Consider the following 27,194-nt stretch of genomic DNA (forward strand, 5'->3'; position numbering starts at 1 on the left):
ATTTTTATTCCAGTTGTATAAAAATTCTCATTTGGTATTCTCACAATTTCATCTTCTTGAAGATAGCTTTAAGAACTTTCTGGCCTAGCCCTGGCCGGTTTGGCTCAGCGGTTAGAGCATCAACCTGTGGTCCAGAGAGACCCAGGTTTGGTTCCCACTATGGGCACGTACCTCGGTTGCTGTTTGTCCCCGGCCCTGGTTGGTCGTGCGGGTGGCAGCCACCCGTGTCCCTTTCACGTCGATGTTTCTCTCTCTCTCTCTCTTCCTCTCTCTCCCTCCCACTCTATCTGAACAAAAAAAAGGAAAAATGTCCTCGGGTGAGGAAAAAAAAAAAAGAACTGTCTTGCCTATACCAATTTGAATTGGTTGTTCTGTATTATACCAAATACCCAGGTGTCATCCTGGGATCTCCTTTCACTGGTGTTCAGGGAATTCCCTTTGCCTCATTCCAATGTCATCTTCTTTCTTCTTTCTTATTTTAGTGGAGAACTTCCACCAATAGTTTTATGAGAAAAGGCGTATGGCTACATTTTTGGAGACAAGGCCAGCAAAGCAAAATGTGGCATTCTTTTTTTTTTTAATTTTTTTTTTTTTTTAATTCTCACCCGAGGACATTTTTCCACATTTTATTCAGATAGAGTAGGAGAGAAAGAGAGAGCAAGAGAAGCATCGACGTGAAAGAGACACATCGAGTGGTTGCCACCCACACGACCCAACCAGGGCCGGGGACAAACTGCAACCGAGGTACGTTCCCTTAGTGGGAACCGAACCCGGGTCTCTCTGAACCGCAGGCCAATGCTCTAACCGCTGAGCCAAACCAGCCAGGGCAAAATATGGCATTCTTAGGGGGGGGCTAGATAGAAGCTTAATGAAGGAACTACTTACAAAGGTGCGAACACTATTAAGAAATGGGGCTAGCAACAGTAGGAAGATTTAGGCCTGAAGGGGAAAGAGGAAGGATTGTTTACTAGAATCCAGAGAGCACTGCAGCTATAGAAAAGGGTTGCCCAACAAGATCTGTGGCTTTCAGTAAAGGAACACAGCCCCCATCTTTCTTTCTGCCCCCTGCTCTCCTGCCAGTATCTTACATTTGCCAAACCTAACCAGAAGCCAGAGGGCAAGAGAACTCAAGTGAAGGAGTGCCTCCCTGAGCACAAAGGATAGAGAAAGGTGGAAAGTAGATTTGGAGAGGCAAATGGAAAATATCCAGCACACCTTGTGAAATAAGTTTAATCTGTACACAGAGATAGTGTGGCTGGGTATAGAATTCTTAGGTTGTAAATTATCTTCCCATAGGTTTTCTGTTGTTTTTTTACAAATCCAATTTATATATTTACTTTTCAATAAATTGAAATCCTTGAGAGGTACAGCAATACACGGAGTCTGTGTCCAATGGCCTTAGCAAGAAGGTTGCTTCAGATTTAGCTCAAACCATGCCACTGTTTTCAATGAGCACAAATTACCTTTGCCCAAATTACTCTGTTTTTGTTTGGTTTGCCACCAGAAGTCATTGTGTTATTCTTTGCTTTGTACACATAAGCACATCTCTTACCTAAATAGAATTCAGTTTCATCTCAAGTATAAGCTGGCAAAAATGGCCTTGGACCACAGTCTTCCAGACATATTTGTTGTTATAGAAGTCCTATTCCAGCAGACCCCCAAGTTCAACAGCAGGAATTCCACTCTTCCTATAGTTTTTTAAAGTGCTTGTCTCCTTGTCTGCTAGCTTCTAGTGTTGCCAATGAAAAATCCAAAGCCATTCTGATTGCTAATCCTTTGTTGTGGTTTTGTTTTTCTTCTCCTTGGAGGCCTTTAGAACTTCCACAGATTTTCACTTAATACATTTACCCCCATTCCAATTATCCTGCCAATTATCATAGAAGAATAATTCATGCTCTTACACTGAAAGCAATCTTTCCACTTTTGCACTCTATTCCATCTCCTCTCCTCAACTCAAGGACAGTGCTCCAACAATTCTTCCCCCTCCTTCTCTATATAATCGTTTATTGATCTCCAGTGGACCATTTCCATTAGCATGCAAACATGCCATTAATTCTCCTATCTTTAAAAAAAAAAGAAAGGACCCTGGCCGGTTTGACTCAGCAGTTGGAGCATTGGCCTGTGGACCAGAGAGCAGGGTTCGGTTCCCGCTAGGGGCACGTACCAAAAAGAAAGGAAATGTATCTTTTTTTTTTTTTTTTTTATCCTCACCCGAGGACATTTTTGCATTTTTTGTTCAGACAGAGCGGGAGGGAGAGAGAGAGAAACATCGATGTGAAGGGACACATTGAGTGGCTGCCACCCGCACGACCAACCAGGGCCGGGGACAAACTGCAACCGAGGTATGTGCCCTTAGCGGGAACCAAACCCAGGTCTCTCTGTACCGCAGGCCGACGCTCCAACCGCTGAGCCAAACCAGCCAGGGCAGGAAATGTATCTTAATGCTACCTACGGTTACATTTCTTTCCTCCTTTTAACAGTAAAACTCTCTATTTTTTCTTCCTTTACAGTATTGATTTTTAAAGAGGAAGGGAGAGGGAGAGAGAGAGAGAAACATCCATGAGAGAGAACATCCATTGGCTGTCTCCAGCTTGCCCTCCACTGGAGATTTGGCCCACAACCTGGGCATATGCCCTGACTGGGAATTAAACTGGCAACCTCTTGGTGCATGGCTCGATGCTCAACCACTGAGCCACACCGGCCGGGCAACAGCAAAACTCTTTAAAATAGTTGTCTTTATTGGCTGCCTTCAAGTCCTCTTCCCCCTTGTCCTTATAACCCACTTCAATCAGACTTTTATCCCTATGACACCACAGAAATTGCCCTTATTCTTGATGTCAGTGACCTCCTTTTTGCTAAATCCAATGGTAAATTCTCCATCCTTGTCTTTCTTGACCTATCAGCAGCACAAGATACAGTTGATCATCCCTTTTGGATATTCTTCACATGGCTTTCAAGTCACCATGTTCTTTAGGAGCTTTTTTCCTGCCTTACTAGCTGCTCCTTCTCAGTCTCCTTCACTATTTCCTCATTTTCCTGACCAATTAAAGTTAAAGGACTTCAGGGCTCAGTCCTTGTTCCTCTTCTCTTGGTGATCTCATCTAGTCTTACTACTTTAGATTCCATCTGCATGCTAAAATTCCCATTTATCTCTCTAGCCCAGAGCTGCATCTGGAACTCCAGATTAATACATCCAACTGCTTATTCCACATCTCTACTTGTATGTCTAATAGCACATCTCAAACTTTACATGCTTCTGACCTTCCCCCACAAAAGCTCCTCTGCCCACTGACTTTCCCACTAGGTAGCAACTCTGTTGCCTGAGTCTTTCTCAACTTCTCTATCTCCCTCACAACCACATAGATTTCATCTGGAATCCTGTAGTCTGTACCTTCCAAATATACCCATAATCCAACTTATCATTCATCCACTGATACCACCTTGGTCTGAGCTATCATCTCTTGCCTGTATTACTGTGAAAGGCTCTTCAACGTGGCAGCTAGAGGAATCTTTAAAAACTATAAGCCAGATCATGTAACTCCTTTACCCAAAACCTACAAAACGTTTTAATCAGAGTAAAAGCTAAAGTACTTACAATGACCCATAAGGCTGTACAGGATCTAGATCATTGCCTCTCTGAACTTTTCTGCTCCACTTTCTCCCTCGATTTCTCTCATCCAGCCACATTGGCTCTGCTCTTGTTCCTTAAACATACTGTGTGTCTTTGTTTTAGCTGTTCCCTGTGCCTTGAAAGAGATCAGGAGCTGCCCAAGCCAGTATCTTTCCCCAGATGGCCACTTACCTCACTCTCTCCTCTTGCAGTGTTTTGCTCAGTTCTCAGCTTCTTGATGAAGTCTACCCTGACCACCCCATTTAACACTGCAACTTGAACCTCCATCCCCGGAATTCCAGATCTTGCTTGCCTTTTTGTTTTCCACAACATTTATTGCCTACTAACATATTACAAAATTTACTTATTATTGCCTTCTATCGTAGTATAGAATTTGCTTGTTTATTAGAACTTAAGCTCTGTGAGGGTTTCACCAATATGCTCTAAGCACTTTGTGCCTGGAACATAGCAAACATTCAGTAATGTTTTACTGAAGGTATGAATGAATGAACAAATATAATCCTTGCCACCAGGGTTCTAAAATTTCATTATGATAATGATGATGAATGTGTGTGTGTTTTCTAATTTTTATTGATTGATTGTTTTTAGAGACAGAGAAAGGGAGAGAGAGGGAAAACACCCATTTGCTTTTCCACTTATTTATGCATTCCTTGGTTGATTTTTTTATGTACCCTGACCTGGGATCAAACCCACATATTGTCGGGACAATGTTCTAACCAACTGAGCTGCCCAGACAGAGGAGTTTGTGTTTTAAAAGAAGTGAGTACAAAAAAATTCTGTACTTCAACACCTGAAAGCAAGACCTCTCATTTATAATATTTTAACAATTTTTTAAATATAAATCCTTCTAAAATATGACATGCTCTTACTACTTTAATAGGTTGTGTGAATACAGATTTACTTGTAATTGGAGGCCTTAGGCTTCCTTAGGTTAATCAATAATGACTCAGTTGGTTGGAGCATCATCTGGTACACCAAAAAGGTTGTGGGTTCAATTCCCAATCAGGGCACATACCTGGGTTTTGGGTTCAGTCCCTGTTCATGTGCATACAGGAGGCAATTGATCAATGTTTCTCTCTCCCCCTCTCTTTCCCTTCCTGTCTCTCTAAAAATTGATTAACATATCCCCAGGTGAGAATTAAAAATAATAATAATAAATAATAGTACCCTGCTGTTATAAGGAAGTACTTAGATCCTACTGGAATGCCTAGGGGTGTATCCCAGAGCTCTTTTTCAGTTTTGTTTCTGAATAGATGAGCCTCAAGGCCTGGAAATGAGGAATGGAACTCTAGCCAGAAGAGAGACAGCTCCTCTTTATAGTTGTTTATCTGCTGGGAGTTACACATCTCTTGTCTCTTTTGGTAGACCAGCATCCCCTGCTTACTTATCAGCTTCCTGAAGGCCACAGTTGGGTATTTCTTTATTTCAAGAAAAGTGATCATTTGGCAGGCACAAGAGTTCTGCAGAAAACTGGTTTGGGAGGGAAACCTCTGTAGGCCTGGGATAGAGGGTACAGACCACTTCCTTTTTCCGTTGGGGATGCTTCCCTCTGTGTTTGAGAATTGGAACAAGGCAGCCACCTCTCGAGCTGCTTCCTGCTGCACCAGCTCTCACAGGCTGCCTCCGGCAGATTTTCAGATAAGACTTACTTCACCCACTGTGCCAAATGCTGGCAATCACAGTTGATATAAATGCCAACTGAACAGCCAAAACCAAAAGAAAAGAAAGTAAACAAAAAGATTTAGTGGGCCCTTAAAGTTTGACACCATGAGCAACTCAAATAATAAAACAGTGTTGGAAAGAACTTCAGAGATTAAATAGTTCTCTCCCCTACACAATATGTGAAATTTTTTTGGTAACATCCCTGACATTTGAGACAAAACTGTAATGTTAGAATTGGCAGAGTCTTTGCTTACAAGCCTTCCCAGCATGAGATCCAGGGATCCAATTAGAGGGAAAACAAACTCCCAATGTTGCTTATTTTTGCTTACCTTTTAGTCATATTTATCTTATTCTAAGTACCTCCTTAGAATGAAGAAATGACACTATGCTGCACACCTGAAATTAATACAAAATAATATTGAATGTAAACGCTAATTGAAAAATAAATTTTTAAAAAGAATGAATGAGATGATGGGTATCTAATTGACTTTCAGTCACCAGTCCCTTTAATTATAGATCTAACCTCCTATTCCTCACCTAGGATTTTTATCAAGTCAGCCCTTACAGAACTTCATATCTTAGACCAAAAAAAGGAATAGTGAAATATGTGACAGAAGAGGATAGCAATAGATTTTCTTGGTGGTGTTTTTTTCCTTCTTCAGAGTAAACACTACAAAAAATCTCTTTGTAGGTTGAAAATTAAATTCACCCCCCCTCCTTCTTAAAAAAATCAATGCCTGTGTATGCAAATGTGTGTGTGTTTGTGTGTGTGTGTGTGCAAGCATACTTCAGGGTTAAATTTTACAAAGAAAAAAATGTATTTGCTTAAATATGCATCATTGAAAAATAACCACCACCACCCCCGCCGAATATTTTTTTAAATTCCCAGATAAGGTAATAATTAGAATTGTCTTTTCATTTCAGACTGAACTTCTCACCACACTATAAGTAATTCATTCCTGGAAAATATGTGATGATTGAAAGGGTAACAACCTATAAATCAATTCACATTCATAGTAGCTTGAGTAGACAATCAACTAAATGCACAGGGAAAACAAAGAGACTATCTTATAGGCTAGAAGAATAATTATTCTTATTGAAGTGTTTGAATTATCTACGTACACATTCTTAAGTACAGAATAGATAGGATTTTTAGAATGCTTGGTGTCATCATTGTTTTAATCTGTTCTTTACCAATGAAAAGAAGAAAGAAAAAGGTTCGCTGATTAATGTATTTTTAGCTGGGTATTTATTACATATATTTTTGGAGGATCTCATTTCCTTGTAATCAAATACTCTGAAGTTCAAGTCCATTACCTTTTTAAAAAAAATGTGATTTGAATGCAGCTTACTTCTTAGATTTCTAGTGTTACAGTCTGTACCCCTCTTTACTTCCTAAAGGAAAAGATATCTAATAACTGATTTTATAGATTGAGATATGCCAACACTTGGTTATAAAAGTCATTCCAATTTATAAGGTGCTTTGGCAGCTCTATATAAGGCAAAATGGAAAAATGAAATTCCCTGGTATTTTCAGAAATGTGCTTTTTTTTGTAGCTGCAGGTGATTTCATATTTATAACAATTTAGCCTACTTTTAGTCTAGAGTTAATTATGGTTTCTTATTGCTTTTACTAAAAGTAAGCCTAGAATTATGAACTACTATATTCTGCACCAACAAAAACATTACGTAGGTTTTCTTCCCCCACATAGAAAAGAGTACAAAAGAGTCCCAGTGGGAACTTTCTTATAAGCAAAATGAATCAGTTATTTTTACACCATATAAAATAAAAGAGTTGTTTACTTGAAAGTGTTTAAGCAGATTCTAATGATCTTAAACGTTTTACTACTAGGAAACAAAGTTAGAGTTGCCTCATAATGTAAAAGTAAAATTGAGAAGCAGAGCATCCTTTCTGATCCTTCCTCAGGAAATCCCAGGATTGTTTTGAGGAGTCAAGCTCATCTTATATTTCAGTTCACCCTTTGGTAAAGAGGAATAGCCAGAAAACCTATTAGAATTTTCACCCTGCTACATTTTTATTTGGATATACTGGCTCTGGTCTAAGAAGTGTATTGACTATATGATCTCATGGTTTTAAAATTTGTTTTAAATAGCAGCACTATTATATTAAGCCTGACATTTGAGACTCTGTCAACACTATCAAACCTAAGTATTAGATTAAACAATGTTAATGATAAATTGAGTGATGTAGACAGCTAATTTGCATCATTTAGATTAAATAAAATGTTTGGATTCAATGTTTGGGGTGAGGTACATGGGATAATGGGTCTAGGCTCCAGAATCAGACCAATTTTAGTTCAAATCTAGACTGTGCCACTTACTAACTTTGTGACCTTGGAGTTATTTAAATTCTGGAGCCTGGTTGTGTTCAACTCTACTAGAGTTGTGAGGAATAAACAAAGTCTGACATATTGTAAGGACCCTATAAATGTTAGCAGGAATGTCTATTGTTATTTGAGATAAATTTAGAAGGTGTTTTGAGCAGGGTTTCTCAATGTGTAAATGGTTTAAATGCGCATATGAATTCCATGGGAATTTCGTTAAAGTGCTGATTTTAATTTAGTAGAGCTGGGGGTGGGGCTTGAGAGTCTGCACCTCTAAAAGCTTCTAGGTGGCCCAGCTGGTGTGACTTAGTAGATTGAACATCCTCCCATGGACTGAGAGGTCCTGATTCAATTCCTGGTCAGGGCACATGCCTGGGTTTTGGGCTCCATCCCAGGTAGGGGGCATGCAGGAGGCAGCCAGTTGATGTTTCTCTCTCACGTCGTATTTCTCTCTCTCTCTCTCCCTTCATCTCTCTCTAAAAAAACAATAAAAACATTTAAAAATTTTCAAATTAAAATAAATAAATAAAAGCTTCCAGGTGGGTTTTCGTACTGCTGGGCTATAAACCAAGATAATGCAATAGCAAGAACACAGGCTTTGGATTTATCCACCTGTGGACTGGAATCCTGGCCCCAGGCATATTAGCAATGTGACTTTGGCCAGGTCAAGTTTCCTCATCTCTAAGAGGGAGATAATATTATGTATTTCTAATTACATCAATTTTTGTTAAATAAATAGTATACTCAAACAGCATCTGACTTAGGTGCTTAACAAATCTAAGTTCTAAGAAATGATTTACTGGTCTATCCAATATGGGAGTCTGTGATAGTTTCCCTTCCTGAAAAAGATGAAAATTCCCATTTTCTTTGAAAACTTCTTAGAATTCTGTCATTATGAAATCAACTTCAACATTGATTTAAAAGTTTATTATTGAATGGCAAGCAAATCAATTCATACCAAATGCTATAGGCACAGACTGGGGAGATGCCCCAGATAAGTGGTGGGGCCTAAGTCAAAGGAGGTAGAGTTTCTGCAGTTATAACTGAGAAAACAAATTAGCTCATGAAGCATTTTATTTTACTAGTATTATTTTTGTCTTTTTAGTGAGGAAAATTTCAAACATACATTACAGTAGAGAAACAGTATAATAAAACCCACATACCCATCAGTCAGCTTCAATAGTTAACAGCACATGGCCAATCTTATTTTAGTTTGATTTCCACCCTCTGCTCCTATCTCTGGATTATCTTAAAGCAAGTCCAAGACATGGTATCATTTCATCCATAAATATTTCAGTACATATCTTTAAAAAATAAGAACTCTTTATTTTTTCTTTATCCTCACCTGAAAACATTTTTGCATTTATCTTCAGATAGAACAGGAGGGAAAGAGGGAGGAAGAGAGAGAGAGAGAAACATCAATATGAGAGAGACACGTCAACTGGCTGCCACCCACACAACCCCAACAGTTGCTGGGGACAAACTGCAACTGAGGTGCATGCCCTTGGCGCTAACCGAACCCGGGCCTCTCTGGTCCGCAGGCGGATGGTTACCGCTCAACCAAACTGGCCAGGGCAAGAACTCTTTCTTTAAAAACAAAACCATAATATACTGGTCATTTCAAATATGCAACTATTGAATTTATAGCATATATTTTTTTTTATCCTCACCCGAGGATATTTTTCCATTTATCATCAAACAGAGTGGGAGGAAGGGAGAGAGAGAAATATCGATGTGAGAGAGACACATCAATTGATTACCTCCTGCATAACCCTGACCAGGGCTCGGTCAAACCGCAACCGAGGTACGTGCCCATGTCCAGAATCAAACCCGGGACTCATTGGTCCATGAGCTGAGCCAAACCGGTCAGGGCACGTTTATATTTTAAATTACTGTACCATAAATTTTTACTACAGGTAATGAGATATACATGTATATCTCAAATTCAAAATAGCCCAGTACTTAACAAAGTAGATATATTTGTTCTCTAAACATTGCTGTTATCCAAGAGAGCAGAACAATCAGCTTATCTGCAGGACTGACATTCTCAGCATCCCTCCTGTACCGCTCCTGCTGGTTCCTAATTGGTCTGCCAAGTCTAGGTGTCAATTTCCTTTCCACATTGTCCTCTGTATTCTGAGCATTCCCTGCTTTATTCTCTCCTGACAGAAGGAGACTGCTTTTAACTTTTGCCAGGAGCAGGCCACTCCTGACAAGCTGATCAGAGTTCTAAATTCTCACAAAATACCTAGAGTTCTCGGATCTCATAAAACATTAGAGTTGGAAGGAACTTCATAGTTGAGCCACTAGATATGAAAACTGAGAGGCAGGCGTGTAAAATGACTTGTCCTGTCTCATGATTACCTAAAAAACTCAAAATAAGGATAAAGTATTGTACGTCTAATCTGCACATTTAATATTGCACATCATTATATTTCAACCAAGGAATGTTATCTCTTATTTTAATACATTTGGTTATTCTCTCTACCTGCTAAAGGCTAAACTTTTTTTTTTGTCTTGGACATTTCCAAATAGATGTGTTTAGAGCAAAAAAGAAGTTATTAAAGAATATGAAAGGCTTTTTGCGCTGGCTGGTTTGGCTCAGCGGTTAGAGCGTCAGCCTGCTGTCCAGAGAGACCCAGGTTCGGTTCCCACTAAGGTCATGTACCTAGGTTGCAGTTTGTCCCCGGCCCTGGTTGGGCTGTGCGGGTAGCAACCACTCAATGTGTCCCTTTCACGTCGATATTTCTCTCTCTCTCCCTCTCACTCTATCTGAACAAAATATGGAAAAATGTCCTCAGGTGAGGATAAAAAAAAAACACAGAATATGAAAGGCTTTTCAATGTTATATCATTGAAATCCTTTTTAAACCCATATAAAGTATCAATATCAATATCTAATTATAAAATATTTCATATATAAATACACAAAATATAAATATATATCTATTGATACATTAATATACATTTATAATAAAATGCTATATAGGAGTAATGTAATATTACCATAGAAAGTCTTTCCCTGTTAGAATTTTATAAAGAAGGCCTACTCTAGTCTCATCCTTTTTCAATCTTTTCTTCCTTAGAGGTCGTTTTTATCTTAAAAATAGGTGAATTTCATTCTTTATAGATGTATGTTCACACATACAATAGTTTTATATGGTTTAAATGTTTATATGAATTATATATTACATGTACATTTTGCAAATTGCTACTTTTACTCAATATTTTCAAGACTAAACCATGTAGATATAGAAGTGGATCATGGATCATTCATTTTAATTGCTGTATAGAATTCTACTGTATGAATAAACCACAGTTTATTTAATCCACTCTCTCAGAGGAACAGTTAGGTTGTTCTATTGGACAATTTCTGTTAGACTTTTCACTAGGTACCCTATAGTTTTGGCAAGTAGGCTAAATGGAATCTTTGTAAATATATATTGATTCATTTGTTATTTATTATTATTTGTTAATATAATAATAATAAATTAAGGCTATATAATTGTTGGTTGCTGGCATTTTGGCATGCTTTTAATGTTTATATATAAATCCTATAATCCACCAATTTTGCTGAACTATTTTATTTATCCCAATAACTTATCTATAGAAAATCTGTAGATTTTCTTGTGCAGTTATCTCAGCTTATCATTGTCCGTAATATTTCTTACTATAACAAAATTTAAAACTTTGGATTTGTCAGAATTCTAGGGGGAAGGGTGGCTGAAAGCTAGACAAACAGGTGGCTCTATAGGACTGTTCCTCTTGAGAGAGCAGCCAGAGCTGGGGGACCGCCCACCCCAAACTCCGTGTGTAGAGAACGGAGGGGTTTTTGAAAGAGGTGTGACCTGAGGAACGGGTTGGAGCCTCATGAGATGGCAGATGGCTGCATAATCTGTGATGTGACCCCCTCCTCTGTGTCTTAGATCTTTAGTAAAAATAGAAAACAGTCCTATACGTAATCTTACTGGTATTGCAGGAAACACCGAGGAGGTGGAGTTTTGTATCCAGATGTGACTTGGGGACAATAGAACTGAAGCTGCCTTGTAACCACTGGGACCAGAATCCAAACAAGCAAAAGGAAATTGAGTCTGAAATCCTGGGCAAGTACTGGAGCTGACAAGCCTCAGGAATTAAGCCAAGTTTCTTAAATATTTAAGGATAAGAAAGTCCCGAAGCAATATTTAGGTTTTCATTGCCATCCAGTTTGCATGTTCCCCATGTGGAATACACACTGTTAAAAGGGGTTCACTCACTATTTTCCCAAAAATTTTTTTTTCCAAGTTTTCAGTTTGCTCAGTCTTTGGCCTTCCTTGAAATTAGAGCATTTGTGATCTCAGGGGCATGAGAAAAAATGTCATCCTCAAATTATTTCCTCGGTGGCTTGTTTTAAGGGCAAAATTCCATCATTAGATTCATTTCCTCAGGGCCCTCTTCACGTATAATGAATTATGGCCTTACATTATCTGAGGAAATAATAAACTTATATTATATAACAAATTAATGTTGGAATAGGTTAGTTTATCCTTTTAACCCTTTGCTATCAAGGAGAAGACAATGGGGAAGAGTTTGGAGCCTAGGGTCAAACTACCTGGGTTGAATCCCCAGGACTCTACTTATTAACTGTGATTTGGGGCCATTACTTAACTTCTGTGTGCCTCAGTTCTTCATCTATAAAAAGGAGATATTAATAGTAGTACATACATCATAGTAGGGCTGTGAAGATTGAGGTAAACTTTGTTACGCACTTAGAACAGTGTCTGCTACATAGAAAGCGCTATTTATTATTAGCCATAATTCACATTAGAGAGAAAGCAAAGCCCTGAAGGATTGGTCCTAAGGATAGCTCATTTTGAGGGAATAATGAGATGGAAAAAATCTGCCCAGAGTGTATGAATGAAACCAAACAGTCAGGGCATTGGAGGAAGGGACATTTAGAGTAAAAACACAGGGTTTAAAGAAGAGGTGCCAAATAGAAATGTTTTATCTTTTGAAGTTTTACGTAGAACAATGTCTAGATGCCTGGCCCTGGCAGTTGGGGAATCAGAAAAGTTCATCATCTGCACCTTCCATAGTGGTCAGCTTTTGCTGCAATAATGCTGAATAAAAAGGCACTTCCAGAACTTGGTGGCATACAATAGTAAACATGTATTTATTGCTGCGGGTCTACACGTGAGCTGGAATTGGTTCTAGACTCTGAGTCTGCCCCATAGGGCTTATTCTGTGATCCAGGCTGAGGGCTAGTGGCTATTGGGCCATGTTCTTTTCCTGGTGGAGTTCAGAAACTTCCAGAGGCCTGGGTGCAGAACTGACATGCTGTCGGTTCTGTTCACATTCCATTGGCCAAAACAGTTCACATGGCCAAGCCCAATATCTGTGTGATGGGAAGTGCTGTTTTCTCATGGAGGTGGGGCAAGGAAAGGGAGCAATATATACTGAATAAAAATTTTGCCTTTCACACCTTCTGTCCAAGATCTAGTTTTTTTAAAAAATGTTTTTACTGATGTTAGAGAGAGGAAGGGAGAGGGAAAGAGTGATAGAAACATCGATGAGAGAGAAACACAACATCGATTGGCTGCCTCCTGCACAACCCTCTTGCTGGGGATCGAGTCTGAAACCCAAGCATGTGCCCTGACCAGAAATTGAACAGGCAACCTCTTGGTGCATGGATCGACACTCAACCACTGAGCCACATGGCTGGACAAGATCTGATTATTTTTATTGTGTCTCCTCTCAGTCTTTATTTATTTTTATTTTTATTTTTTTAATTCCTCACCTGAGGATATTTTTCCATTTATCTTCAGACAGAGTGGGAGGGAGAGAGAGAGAAAAACATTGATGCAAGAAAGACACATCTATTGGCTGCCTCCCACACAACCCTGACCAGGGCCAGGGACCAAACTGCAATCGAGGTATGTGCCCTTGACCAGAATTGAAATGGCGACCCTTTTGTCTGCAGGTGGACACTCCAACTGCTGAGCCAAACTGGCCAGGGCAGGCTTTATTTTTAGACTGAAGAATTCCAGTCTTTCTTCTCTCCCATTGAAGTCACTCCCTTCCTGCTCTGCTTTCCCCTCTGTTCTCCTCACTTTGTTAGATGTGTCCCATTTTGTTGGTCATATTGAACGGTTGGACTTCAGAGTAAAGTTCAAAATACATACTAACATCCTTTTCTGGGATCAAGATGAATAAATTAAGTGAAAGGAAACAGTTTTGGAATCAGGTACATGCTAGGCACCAAACTAGATATTCTTCATACCATAAAAGGTATTTTTCATACATTATCTCTTTCAGTGCTCACAGATCAAATGCCTCTAGGGACTAGGCAGGTAAATGAATGAAGTGAGTGGGATATAATTTTCTTCAGCTATAACTGCATTCCATAGCATAACATTTCTTTTAGTCATGATCCAAAGGAACCTCTGTTGAAATTTAAGCCCCGTTCTTTTTATTTATTAATTTGAAAAAGAGAGGAAGAGAAAGAAGAGAGAGAGAAAGAGAGAGAAACATCCATTTGTTGTTCCACTTAGTTATGCATTCATTCGTTGATTCTTGTATGTGCTCTGACCAGGGATTGAACCCATAACCTTGGGACAATGCTCTGACCAACTGAACTACCCAGCTAGGGCTAAGCCCCATTTTTTCAATGAATACGTTTTCAGCAAGCCTTTTTGCTCTATACCTATTTTAACTCATACTATGGGCCACTGCAAAATGGCATGTAACATTCTCTTCTTTTGACATAGACAGACTGGGCACTTAATTCAACATTTAGAAATATTCTTCTCTTCCACAAAGAACACTGCTCTCATAATTTTCTTTACATACATAGCCATCATGATCTATATTTAATTTCCCCATTTTTGTTCCCTAACTGTCCTCTTGATTCTAAGAGTGATGTCAAGTGGCAACTGACAGTCACCTGTATTGACAGGGTTTACTGCAGCGTATTACTTAACCTCTCTGAGTCTAAGTTTCCTTGTCTATAAATGGGTGGGTTAAATACCTACTCACAGGGCTATTGAGGATTGAGTAAGACTAAGTATATAGAAGGGCTTTGTCAGGTAGAAAGCATAATGCAAATATTACCATTCATTCCTGTTGTTTGGAAAATATTCTTAGGTCTCACAAAACCCTAGCTCCATCCAGATCTTTTTTTTCCCATTTGAAATGAACATTTATTGATCCCATATTAAATGGGAAATACTTAAGAAATTTGCCTTTCCCCTGACTGTGTACTATTCCCTATACTTTGTACTTTCTCCTCAACTGGATACATTCTATGTTCTCACTAATTTTCTACAATTATGCAATCTCCTATACTATAATGGTAGGCTTATTCAGAAGCTCAGAATCTTAGGAAGTGGTGGGTTGCAGAGTGATGATCACAGCTAATGGAGAACGTGCTTCATTTTAAACAAGGCTTTAGGACTCATGGCTCCCCGTGGAGATGCTGGGCTGGTTTGGTACTCGAGTCTTGATAAACAGCAGTGACACAGGCAATAATCTTCACTCAAAAACTCTGTGTGAGCTGAATTGTAATCTTTGGCCTCAGTGGCTTCTTCTACAAAGTTGGGGGTACTTGACTCCAAATACCTGTTAGTGGTCAACTCTAGGTCAGCAAACTCTCTAGGTCAGTGTTCAACTCTAGGTCAGTGATCAAGTCCAGGTCAGTGATCAATTCCAGGGGTAGTGTGGGGGAAATCACAGACAGGGAGAACAAGGCAGAGAGGATCGGGACCTTCCTGAGCATGGTGCCAGCGGAAAAGGCAGGAGGCTCACGAAGGTGAGCTGCACGGTAGACAGGCCCAGCACATAATCCAGATATCTAGTCCTTTCTTCCTCTTTCCCAGTCTCCATCCCTTTTCTTCCCTCCCTGCATAGATCCTCAAATGTCCTATTATTTACCTTGAAAGCCCATCACAGAACAGTGATTTGCTTTGCCAACTCGAAGACAGCACCAAGTAATTGCATAATTCCCTCTAGCATTCAGAGTTCCTGAGCAGCTGCTCTGGAGGTGGATGAAAATAACCCACCATTTCAGTTATTTCTTTTTTCAAGTTTCCGTTATTTTTAGTTAAAGAAATACAGCCTTTTCCAAGGGCAAAAAAGTGAACTGAAGGTCAGAAGGAAGCAGGGCGTAGGCTTCTCACAAGCTCTTGCTCCAGAACCTGGACTTGAGGAAAGAGGGTCCTCCTAGGAACTCAGGGCAACTGGCCAGCAGAGGGATGACTTTGTGGGATGGGGTGGAATTGCAGTCCATTTTGGTCACTGGATTGGTCTGCATGGGCTCTAAGGTGATTTCTACCTGCTGGTTGGTTGACATGATTAACACAGTTATTCTTAGAGGGCATTAAATTAAAGAATGACACATGACCCTGGCCGGTTTGGTTCAGCGGTTAGAGCATCAGCCTGCGGTCCAGAGAGACCCAGGTTTGGTTCCCGCTAAGGGCTACATACCTCGGTTGTAGTTTGTCCCCGGCCCTGGTCGGTCGTGCGGGTGGCAGCCACTCGATGTGTTCCTTTCACATCGATGTTTCTCTCTCTCTCTCTGTTCCTCTCTCTCCCTCCCACTCTACCTGAACAAAAAATGGAAAAATGTCCTCGGGTGAGGATAAAAACAAAAAAGAAAAAAAAAAATGACGCATGGAGCCAAGAGAGCGGCTTATTCATTTGGATTCTGAATCACAATCAGGAAATACCTGGTGCAACCATAATTTCATTTTTTTGGAGTGAATTTGAAGGAAGGTGAGGTCATTCTGGGAGTCAATTTCACACACGATGCTCTGGGCCTTCAAGATGAAGTTGTACATAAGGCTGGTGTACTGTGTGGTGGTGGGGTTGCCCATGGTGCTCTTAATGGGAACGCCTTCTGTGTTCACCGTGATGATTCCCTGCACTCCCTTCTGGCTCTGAAGTCACTTCAGTGTCTCCTCCACCTCTGCCATTGAGAACCAATCAGGTAGCTAGCTCTGTGTTGCCAGCCCAGCCCCCACCATTTCAATTGTTATAACCCATTCAGGAACGAGAATGTTATTTTTAGGGTTCAATAATTTAAAAGTTCATGCTCACCTGGGGGGAAATGTCTTCGTAGCTTTAGGGAGATGAAGTGTGTTCCATCTCTTCTCTTACAGCCAGTGTCCAAAATGAGTTCTTGTAGTAACAGGAAACGATTCACTGCTTACTGGCATCAGGGGATTTAGCTGGTGTTAAACATATCCAGCGTAGCGAGTTTCAAACCACTGGAATTTAAGGTACCTTCGTGTTTTGTGGCCTATGCAGTAGATGAACTTAATGTACCTAATACCACCTCAGTTCAGGGTGGGGATAAAGGGGATCTCTTTTGTTCCAAATGGCCCGAGAACATTGTCAGGTTCACAAGGAGTGAAGTTCTCTTCATTTGAATTCCCCCAAAAGCAGAGTGGACCCTGTGGCAAGGACTTGGGTGCCAGTAGTTTATACAGGACCACAGTGAGGGAGTGGGTAAGGGAAAAGGGGGGGGTGGAGAGCCAGTAAAGCAGATGTTCATGAGCAAGTTTTTGTTGTGGGCAATTAGGGCTTCATCCCATGAGGACTCTCCAAGAGTCTACTGGAACATGCCTCCAAGCTATCCCACTGGGGAGTGAGTTGGGGTATTGATACACCAGTTCCTACCCCTCAACCATTGAAGGTTGCAACTGGGACATTAAGTGACACTTCTGGCCTGCCCTAAAGGGGACTGAACAACTCCACTCTCCAAGGTCAGAGAATGTCCTCAAACAGAGAGGTGTGGGAAGTCCTCCAGGTAAGCAAAGGACAAATGGGTGGGGCACTGACAGCATCTGTTACAAGAATCAAAGTCAGATTCATAAACAAGCTATGTATTCCTCATTTAAAATATAGTCTGGGTTTTGTTTGAAAGATCACTTTTGCCTCGCAAGGTCTGTTTGCCTTTAAGTAAGGTAGCAGAAAACCCAGCTGTAGCTACTGGCTGTGGAGCAAAAGCAAGTTAGAATAGAAGCTTCCACCATTTGTAATTTCCATCCCCCTTCTCCAACTGTACTCAGAGTAAATGAGGTCACCCTCTCCCTGTAGAGTCAGCACAAGTCTGGGCAGAAGATGACACCACTGACGCTCAGCAGAAAACTGAGATGACAGCATTTGCAAGAAACAGGGAAGAACAGGGCTCAGACGCCATCATCTATATCCGGACAATGCAGGACAATGTTGATTACTTATGATGGCCATGCCAGCTAAATCCAGTGACTGTAAGATGTCTAGCATAGTACCGGGTACCCACATTAGCACTCTTGCTGACAAATAAGAAGGTCCACACATGTACTGTTTTAATTCTTCTTCCAAGAAGAAAGAGCACTTTTGTTTTCTTTTTGTTTATTAAAATAATACATACTTCTGGTAATTGTAGAAAACTCAGAAAATATAGGAAAAAGCAAAAAAGGGGGAAATCACCTGTAATTCCATTTTCTGATCTTTTATAAATATAAACAAAATAGACAAATTTATAAATATATAAACAAAATTCAGATTTTTAAATAATATAATCCCATATTGGGACCAGTTAGGCTCTTTCTATGTATATGGTTTTGTATCCTGTTTTTCATGTAGCACACCATGGTATCAACCTAAATAAAGAAAGTAAACAGGCACACTCAAATGACCAGAAATTTAGTTGACTTGAGAACAGCAGAGGAATTGCAATTGGGGAAACACATACTGTAATAAGCTACCAGGGAGTCTGAGGGTATGTGTGGATGTGGGGGGCTGTATTCATGGGCAAGGAGTGGAGAGGGGGAAGCCCAGCCAGAGTCCAAGCAGTGAGTTCATTGGCTTGAGGGGGGGGTGGTTGCAGATGTTCATGGCCAGGAAATGTCTCAGTCTTCTGTAAATCATTCTCTCAGTTAAGTTTGTTTTTCTAGATGATGTATTGTAGAATTGCATACTTGAAACCTATATAATCTTATTAATCAGTGTCACCCCAATAAATTCAATTAAGAAAAAAAAAGTTTGTGCCCTGGCCAGTTTGGCTCAGCAGTTAGAGCGTTGGCCTGTGGACCAGAGAGTCCCGGGTTCGGTTCCCGCTAAGGGCATGTACCTCGGTTGCAGTTCATCCTCGGCCCCGGTTGGGGTCGTGTGGATGGCAGCCAGTCAATGTGTCTCTCTCATATCGATGTTTCTCTCTCTCTTTCTCTTCCCCCCTCTCTCCCTCCCACTCTGTCTGAAGATAAATGCAAAAACATTTTTACAAATGTTTCTGTCATCTCAGTCATATTCCATCACCTGGATGTGCCATAAACCACTTGGCAATTCTTCTGTGAATTTGTGCTGAACACCTTTGTGTTAACCACTTGACCTCTGGGTATTTTGTCGAAATGTACTCTCAGGTGTAGAATTACAGGGTCAAAAGGGAAGGAGGCCAAAAGGAGGACAGAGTTAAGGGGCTGCCTATTACAGCCACTCCCTGGTGGCAATCTGTGACACTCTCGTTGGCTGTGGAATTACAGGACAGGTGTGCCAACACACAGGATCAGAGTCCTTGAACTTTCAGGAACCCTGGAGATGGTCTCCTCCCACACCCTCTTTGTTATTTTTTCAGATAAGGAAACTGAGTTTCAAAGAGGTTAAGTCACTTGCAATTTTTGGCAATTATTTACCCCTTCTCCTGACACATGTAAGCAAGCCCTTGAGGAGCCTCTGAGAGAAGCACAAATGGGCCAGACTTGGCCAGGCCATCAGATTCCAGATTTGGGTTGTTTTTAGAAATTGAATTACATCATGACACAGAAGATGGAGTGATCAGTGGACTGGCTCCCCAGCCAGAAGGGAGGTTTTGTTCTTCTGATGCTGGGGAGCCTGAAAGGGCACCTCCTTCCCCATCAGCTGTCTACACATAAGATAAAATAGCTCTTCTGGAACAACCATGAGGTTTGGTGGAGTGCCTAGGAGCAAACATAAACCAGAGGGAACACAGCCCATTGGGTCAAACTGAGTCAATGAAAACCACACTGGGAAAGGCAACACACTTTTGTGAGGGCAGCTGGTACTTTCCTTGCTTGTTGAATGGAGACTTGGACTCCAGGTATGATGTATATTGCAGACACTGTTACTTCCATCATGAGGCCCCTCCCCAAGGACTGTTTGAGGCTCACTTGAAATGAAGAGATTTGGGAGTAAATGACCTTTAACCCAATGAAAATCCTCCTCCTACAATCTCTGTTAATCTTCTTAGGTCTTAATATTTAGCCTTACCTTCTACTACCAGGGGCCAGTAAATGCAGCTGGCTAGGCTTGCCAGCGAAACCTGTCTAAATAAAATACTTCCCTTACTTTTTCCCCCGCCTGGACTGATGGAGACTTCTGTTCTGGTGAGGGGCCAGTTAGAAATGACATCCCCTTTTAAGTAGAAGGAACACCCTTTAAAAGTCAAAGATTTGACAAAGGGCACAGAAACAGTTTTTCAGAGTTGCATTCTGCCACAGGATGATTGGCACTTCCAATCATCCTGTGGCAGAATGTGAAGGTGATCAGTTTTTCTCCAGCCTCAGAGGGCGGATTCTGGCTTGTAGGTCTGGGGTGGGGTCTGAGTTTCTGCACATCCAAGATGCTTCTAGGAGATGCTAGTGCTGCTGATTTGGAGACCACATTTAGTAGCAAGGGAGGTGAGGGGACATCTTTCTGCCACTCTGAAGGGTAGCAAACACTTCAGTTTTTCTGGGCATTTCCTTGCAACCAAGAGAATGAGCTTTGGGATCAGAAAGAGTTGTTTTCTAATCTTTGCTCTGCACCCACTGGGTGGTCTTGGGCAAGTCATTTCACCTCACTGAGGCTGTTTCCTCATTTGTAAAAAAGTGGGTGGGGATAATACCTGCCTCGCTGAATTATCCAGGAAATTTTTGTGACTATGTGTGAATGATGACCTAACAGAATGCCTGGCACATTTAATAAAACACCTCAATACACAGTGCCATGTATCCTGAATTTCAAGGGTGGAATTAAGAGTAGAAGCAAGAACCTGCCGTTTTCAACTTTTCCATAGTCAAAGTGAGGACGTGGCTGTTTTCACAGGTCCCAAGTTAACAAACAGCAGTGTTTGTGGGTGTGTTCCCCATGTTCAGACAGCTTCTCTGCTTTGATGTGTACATTTGAGCCACCCTTGGGCAAATGAGGTAATGCTTTGGAGTCTCAGAGAGAAGGCCTTTTTCTCATTAGCTGCCACACCCTGAGACATTAAGGTGTCTTTCATAGACTGTTGCCTATTATTAAATTCATGAGACACCTTGTCACAAATCCTTCTCAAATGGCAGAAAATGAAAACACTTCACAGTTCTTATGGGTTCGAGTCCATTTTCTTCTACATACACAAAAGCATTCTCTTTGGGTCCACGTGCCCCATTCCTAAGCCTCCGGCTTTCCCACACTTCCTCATTAGGCCGCAGCGCCTGCGAATCATTTAAAGGGCCTATTCTGTTTGCTTGAACTTTCCAAATTACTTCAAAAAAAACTAGACTGCCTGCTGATAAGCAAGAGGTAGAACTACCCAACTTTTTCTTCTTTGGGTTTCTGCTGTTTGGATGGCTACAGCTAACACCCACATGTTGTCTAAGAAGCCACCACAAGCAAAACCAGTTGTTTTGTGCCTGAGAACACCCTTCTGCTGGCCTGCTTTCCTATGGTGACAGCAACAACCTGATTTCTGGAGGCGAAATTTCTGGCTTTGTCTCTCAAGATGCTTGGGTACAGTTGTAGCAACAGCATGCATGGTTTAATTCATTAACTTATATCCCCAGATTTATTTCTCCTTACTTATAGGACTGGCTCATTTAAACAGTGTAAAAAGGTCTGTATCTTGAGTGCAGTCATTTCCTCTTCCTTTAGGCAAAATTCCTAAATTGCAATTGTTATAATTTCTTTTTTTTTTTTTTCTTTATTGATTTTAGAAAGAGAGGAAGGGAGAGGGAGAGAGAGATAGAAACATCCATGAGAGAGAACGTCGATTGGCTGCCTCCTGCATGCCCCTCACTGGGGATTTAGCCCACAACCTGGGCATGTGCCCGGACCAGAAATTGAACACTGGCTGGGCTACAATTTCTAACTTAGGTAAAAATTGGGCAGCGGGAGGTGTAGAGCAGAGAGTTGTTAAGAAAGAAAGGAAATAAATAGAGTAAGGCTGAATATGACTTGGGGAAATCAGAAATGGTGCCCAAAGGTTCACTAGCTCTGATGATGTGATCACCAGCCTGATACGCATTTCAAAGACTTCCTAATTCAAGTTGAATTACCTTAGGTTTTTACCTTAAAGCTATTTAACACTAATTAGTATATTAAATGTTTTATATTTAGGAAACAAAGATAGGCTAATTAGTTGGGAGGAAACTTTGATGAAGAAGTCTGAACAGAAGCGAGAGGCATTTCAGTTTGTTTTTCCTCCAGAGACCACACGTACTCAGTTGATACTGAAGAAATTCAGCACAACAGGAAAAGAAAGGGAAGACATAATTTGACTGGATTCTGGGAGTCCTTTTCTCTCATTTCATCTCTCCCAGGTGGTCCTCCAACCTCTAATTTTTTATGACTCCTCAGTATTAACTTGTAAAGAGGTTAAGTGTTCATTGTTAATGCCTAATTGTCTGGCTTTGTTTGCTTTCAGCTCTGCGTGTTGACAGACACATGCCATGTGTGATCTGATATGGAAGGTAGAGATGAGGCAAGGCTGTACTTGAACTCTTTCTGTGGTGTCTGGCAGGGAGCATGGTCTAGGAGAGGCTTTGGTACCCAGAAGTCCAATGTTCTAAGAGGGTGTAGCGTGTTGTTGTTTTGTTTCTCTCTGTCACTGCAGGTCCAGGAGGCGTAGCATTACTCTGGAACCGACAAGTGCAGCAGTGGTCACGTCCTTCTCCCTGGATTGCATTTAAAGTAGTGTGTCATGGGACCCACAGTAGAAGTGGCAGCTCCCTGCTTCCCCACTTTGTGGTGGAGATGACAGCTCCTTGGTGACCAGTTCTATCATGTTCTGAGAGTCATTCCAGGGGCCAGCACTCCTCCTAGACTTTCCCACAGTTTTATAAGCACCTATTCCCCTACATTAAAAATCCCTTTTTGCTTGAAAGAGCCTTAAGTCAGTTTTCTGCAAATGAGCCCTTACAGGTAGGACTACAAAGCTATTGAAGTTTTGAAACAGGAGAGTGCTAAAATGAGATGTATGCAGTTTAGAAGATAAGCTGGAAGGTGTCTGAGTGGATGTGGGTGGGCCACTTGGGAAGAGATTGGGGTCCAACAGCAGGGACACAGGCTTCCTTGGATGTGTCTGAGAAGGGTTGAGGCTAAGCACTATTCTGAGAAGGTCCATCTATGGGTCTGCCACTAATGATCAGAGGTCATTTTAGTCTTCGATGGGACAGGTGACAAGAAGGGCCAGTCTGTGAGGCTAATCCTAGCGAGAAGCTCCAGAATTAGTGGTTGGTGGGAGGAAGAGACAATTATCTTTAAAAGATAACTTCAGCCCTGGCTAGTTTGGCTCAGCGGTTAGAGCACCTGCCCATGGACCAAAGAGTGTCCAGTAAAGGCCATGTACCTTGGTTGTGATTCTATCCTTGGCCCTGGTTGGAAGTCATGTGGGAGGCAATCTATTGATGTGTCTCTCTCACATCAATGTTTCTCTCTTTCTCCCTCCCTCCCTCTCTCCCTCCCTCTCTCCCTCCTGAAAATCAATGGAGGTATAACCTCAGGTGAGGATTAAAAAAAATACAAAGATAACTTTATTTATTTATTTTAATCCTCACCTGAGGACATTTTTCCATTTTTTATTCAGATAGAGTGGGGAGAAAGAGAGAGAGAGAGAAACATCGACGTGAAAGGGACACATCGAGTGGTTGCCACCTGCACGACCCAACCAGGACCGGGGACCAACTGCAACTGAGGTACATGCCTTTAGCAGGAACTGAACCCGGGTCTCTCTGGACCGCAGGCTGATGCTCTACTGCTGAGCCATACCGGCCAGGGCCAAAGATAACTTTATTAAGGTGTAATTTATATACCAAAAATTTCACCCACTTTGAGTATATAATTCAGTGATTTGTAATAAATTGACTGAGTTGTGCAACCATCACCACAACCCAGTTATAGAACATTTCTATTACTCCAACAAGATGCCTCTTAGAAAAAGTCTTTTCATTTTTATTTTGAAATGATTTAACTTGCAGAAAAATTGAAATAGTACAGGGACTCCCATACACTTACATCCATGTTCACCACCTATTAACATTTTGACTTACTTTCTCTCTTTCTTTCCATACATATGGAATATACATCAATAATTATTATTACTATTAGTAGTAGTAGTTTTGATAAATCATTTGAGAGTAAATTGCTGACATTATGCAACTTTACCCCTAAATACTTTATTGTGTAGTTCCCAAGAACAAGGACATTCTCTTAAATAACCACAACAGAATAATCAAATTTCGAAATAGAACATTGAAATGATGATACTATCTAATATACAGCACATATTTAGATTTTTCCAATTGCCCCAACATGTCCTTTATAGCAATCTTCCCCTGCTCCCATTCATGATCCAGTCCGTGATCACACACTCTAGATTCTTTACTCAGCAACAATTCTTCAACTTTCTTCTTTTTAAAATCTTTCAGGAACATGACACTTTCAGAAAACACAGGCCAGTTGTTTCTTTGTTGTCAAAGGAAGATGATCTTAATCCAGTCACTCTATCACCTTAATTTTCTGATTTTCCAGCTTGTACCTATACCTAGTCATAAGTATAAATGCAAGGTGTTTTGCTGTTTCCTGCAGAGAGCTGTTTGTTGAAGCAGCCAACATTTCCTGAGGGTCTAATCTGTGCTGGGCACTGTGCTAGGTGCTGGAGGCTGTGATCAAGACAAACAAGTGATGGTTGTCCCAGATGTTGATATAGGATATTAGATATGTCTTCTGGTTACCAAAAAAAAAACCAAAAAACAAACGGAAAGCTACTCTGGCAAATGTAGGCAAAAATGGGAATTTATTGGAAGCTACTACTGAAAAAGTTAAACATCCAAGCCCTGGATAGGGTAAGACCAGGTGTTCATGGAACTTCCCCTTAGGGTGATGATACCATTATGGTGACTCAAGCCAACAAGTCCCAACACTCTGTCCCTCAGTTTAAGTTTCATATTTCTGGGGAGAGAATCTGATTGGCCCAGCTTAGGTGAGGTGTCTATCTCTAGTCCAAACAACCACGACCAAAGTGGTAGGTTCATGTGGCTCACACATGATCAAGAGGACCTGCCCCTATTTATTTAAGTCTACCCAGAAACTGGGACATTTTGTGAATGGAGAAGACACTAGTTAGTTTTTTTGTCTTTTTTTTTTTTTTTAATATTTTTTTCTTTATTGATTTTAGAGAGAGAGGAAAGGAGAGGGAGAGAGAGCTAGAAACATCAATGAGAGAGAACATTGTCTGGCCACCTCCTGCATGCTCCCCACTGGGGATCTGGCCCACAACCTGGGCTTGTGCCCTGATGGGGAATCGAACTGGTGACCTCTTGGTACATGGGTCGATGCTCAACCACTGAGCCACACCGGCTGGGCCACTAGTTAGTTTTTATATTATATAGTCCTCACACTTAACTAGGTTCAGGGTTGATATTCAAAATATTTAACAACTGCCCTGGCCGATTTGGCTCAGTGGTTAGAGCGTTGGCCTGTGGTCCAGAGAGACCTGGGTTCGGTTCCCACTGGGGGCACGTATCTCAGTTGTAGTTTGTCCCTGGCCCTGGTTGGTCGTGCGGGTGGCAACCACTCGATATATCCCTTTTGCGTGGATGTTTCTCTTTATCTCTCTTCCGCTTTCTCCCTCCCACTCTATCTGAACAAAAAATGGAAAAATGTCCTTGGGTGAGGATAAAAAGAAAAAAAAGTTAACAACTGCCATGGCCCAAATGCTGGACTCTTTTTTTTTTTTTTTAATCCTCACCCAATGACATTTTTGCATTTATCTTCAAATACAGAAGGAGGAAGAGAGAGAGAAACATCAATGTGAGAGACACACATTGACTGGTTGCCACCCGCATGACCCCAACCGGGGCTGGGGATGAACCACAACCGAGGTACGTGCCCTTAGTGGGAACCGAACCCGGGACTCTCTGGTCCACCGGCCGATGCTCTAACCACTGAGCAAAATTGGCCAGGGCAGGTGCTGGACTCTTCAGAGCAAAAGCTGATTATAGCCCAGTAACAGGCTCCCAGAAGATCCCTGCTGGGCCAGGCATTAACTCACAGGGAGAGATGACACATCCTGTGTGAGGGGCCAGGGTGGCCTTGGGGAGGTGAGGCTTTGGGGAATTTTCCTAGAAGGTCAGGTGCCCTAGATGCAGACTCTGAGATGAATATTCATGTGGAAATGATTTATTAAGAAAATGTCCCCAGGAAAGTAGAAAGTGGATGAAGCAGAACAGGAAAGAGAGGAAACCAAGCAAGGATGCTGTATTAAGGTTCTCCAGAGAAACAGAACCAATGGGAGATAAACATGTATATAAAATATATATTAAAGGAATTGGCTCAGATGGTTGTGAAGGCTGAGAAGTCCCATGATCTGCTGTCTACAAGCTGGAGAACCAGAAAAGCCAATGATGTAGTTCTAGTCTAAGTCTGAGGACCAGGAGAACGGATGGTATGAGGACAAGAAGCCCTCAACAGATTGGATGGATGATGCTCACCTACATGAGGGAGGGATATCTGCTTTACTCAGCCTACCTATTCGAATCTGGAAATACCCTTGCAGATATACACAGAATGATGTGAGCACCCTGAGTCTCAGTCAAGTTGATACTTAGAATTAAGTCCCACAGAGGGTAGCTTTAGCCTGATGCCACAGAGCTATAAGCTGTGGAGTATAAGCTATGATGCAGATTTCTCCCATCAAAACAGCACCTCTCAGTCACTGTTTAAGGGCCTCAGTGGGCAAGGATATAACTCCTCGCCTGGCTGGTGGGGCTCAGTGTTTGAGCATCAACCCATGCACCAAGAGGTTGCCAGTTCGATTCCTGGTCAGGGCACATGCCCAGGTTGTGGGCCAGATCCCCAGTGGGGGACATGCAGGAGGTGGCCAAGCGATGTTCTCTCTCATTGATGTTCTCTCTCATCGATGTTTATCTCTCTCTCTCTCTAAAATCAATAAAGAAAAAAATATAAATACAGGATATCACTTCTCAAGCACGTCTGGCTTTCTTTCTTTTTTTCTTTATTGATTTTAGAGAGAGAGAGAAACATCAATGAGAGAGAACATCAACTGGCTGCCTCCTGCATGCCTCGCACTGAAGATCAGGCCCACATCCTGGGCATGTGCCCTGACCAGGAATCAAACTGGCGACCTCTTGGTGCATGGTCAATGCTCAGCCACTGAGCCACACCAGCTGGGCACATCTTGCTTTCTGTGCCTGTGGCTAAGCAGCTGCTGAAGAGCTATAGGTGCTCGCTGTTGGAGGTGAAACCACCCAGAAGATGAGGTGGGAGATGGAACATGACATCATCTGCACCAGTGGAATTGGGGCAGTGACTGCTTAC

General features: G+C 41.4%; 1 pseudogene; it reads right to left on the minus strand.

Annotated features, from left to right (window-relative positions):
* Window positions 1–16,302: 16,302 nt before the first annotated feature.
* Window positions 16,303–16,585, minus strand: LOC118633418 (annotated as a pseudogene).
* Between the last annotated feature and the right edge of the window lie 10,609 nt (window positions 16,586–27,194).

The sequence above is a fragment of the Molossus molossus genome, unplaced genomic scaffold, assembly GCF_014108415.1.
Source record: "Molossus molossus isolate mMolMol1 unplaced genomic scaffold, mMolMol1.p scaffold_m16_p_18, whole genome shotgun sequence".
NCBI classification, from domain to species: Eukaryota; Metazoa; Chordata; class Mammalia; order Chiroptera; family Molossidae; genus Molossus; species Molossus molossus.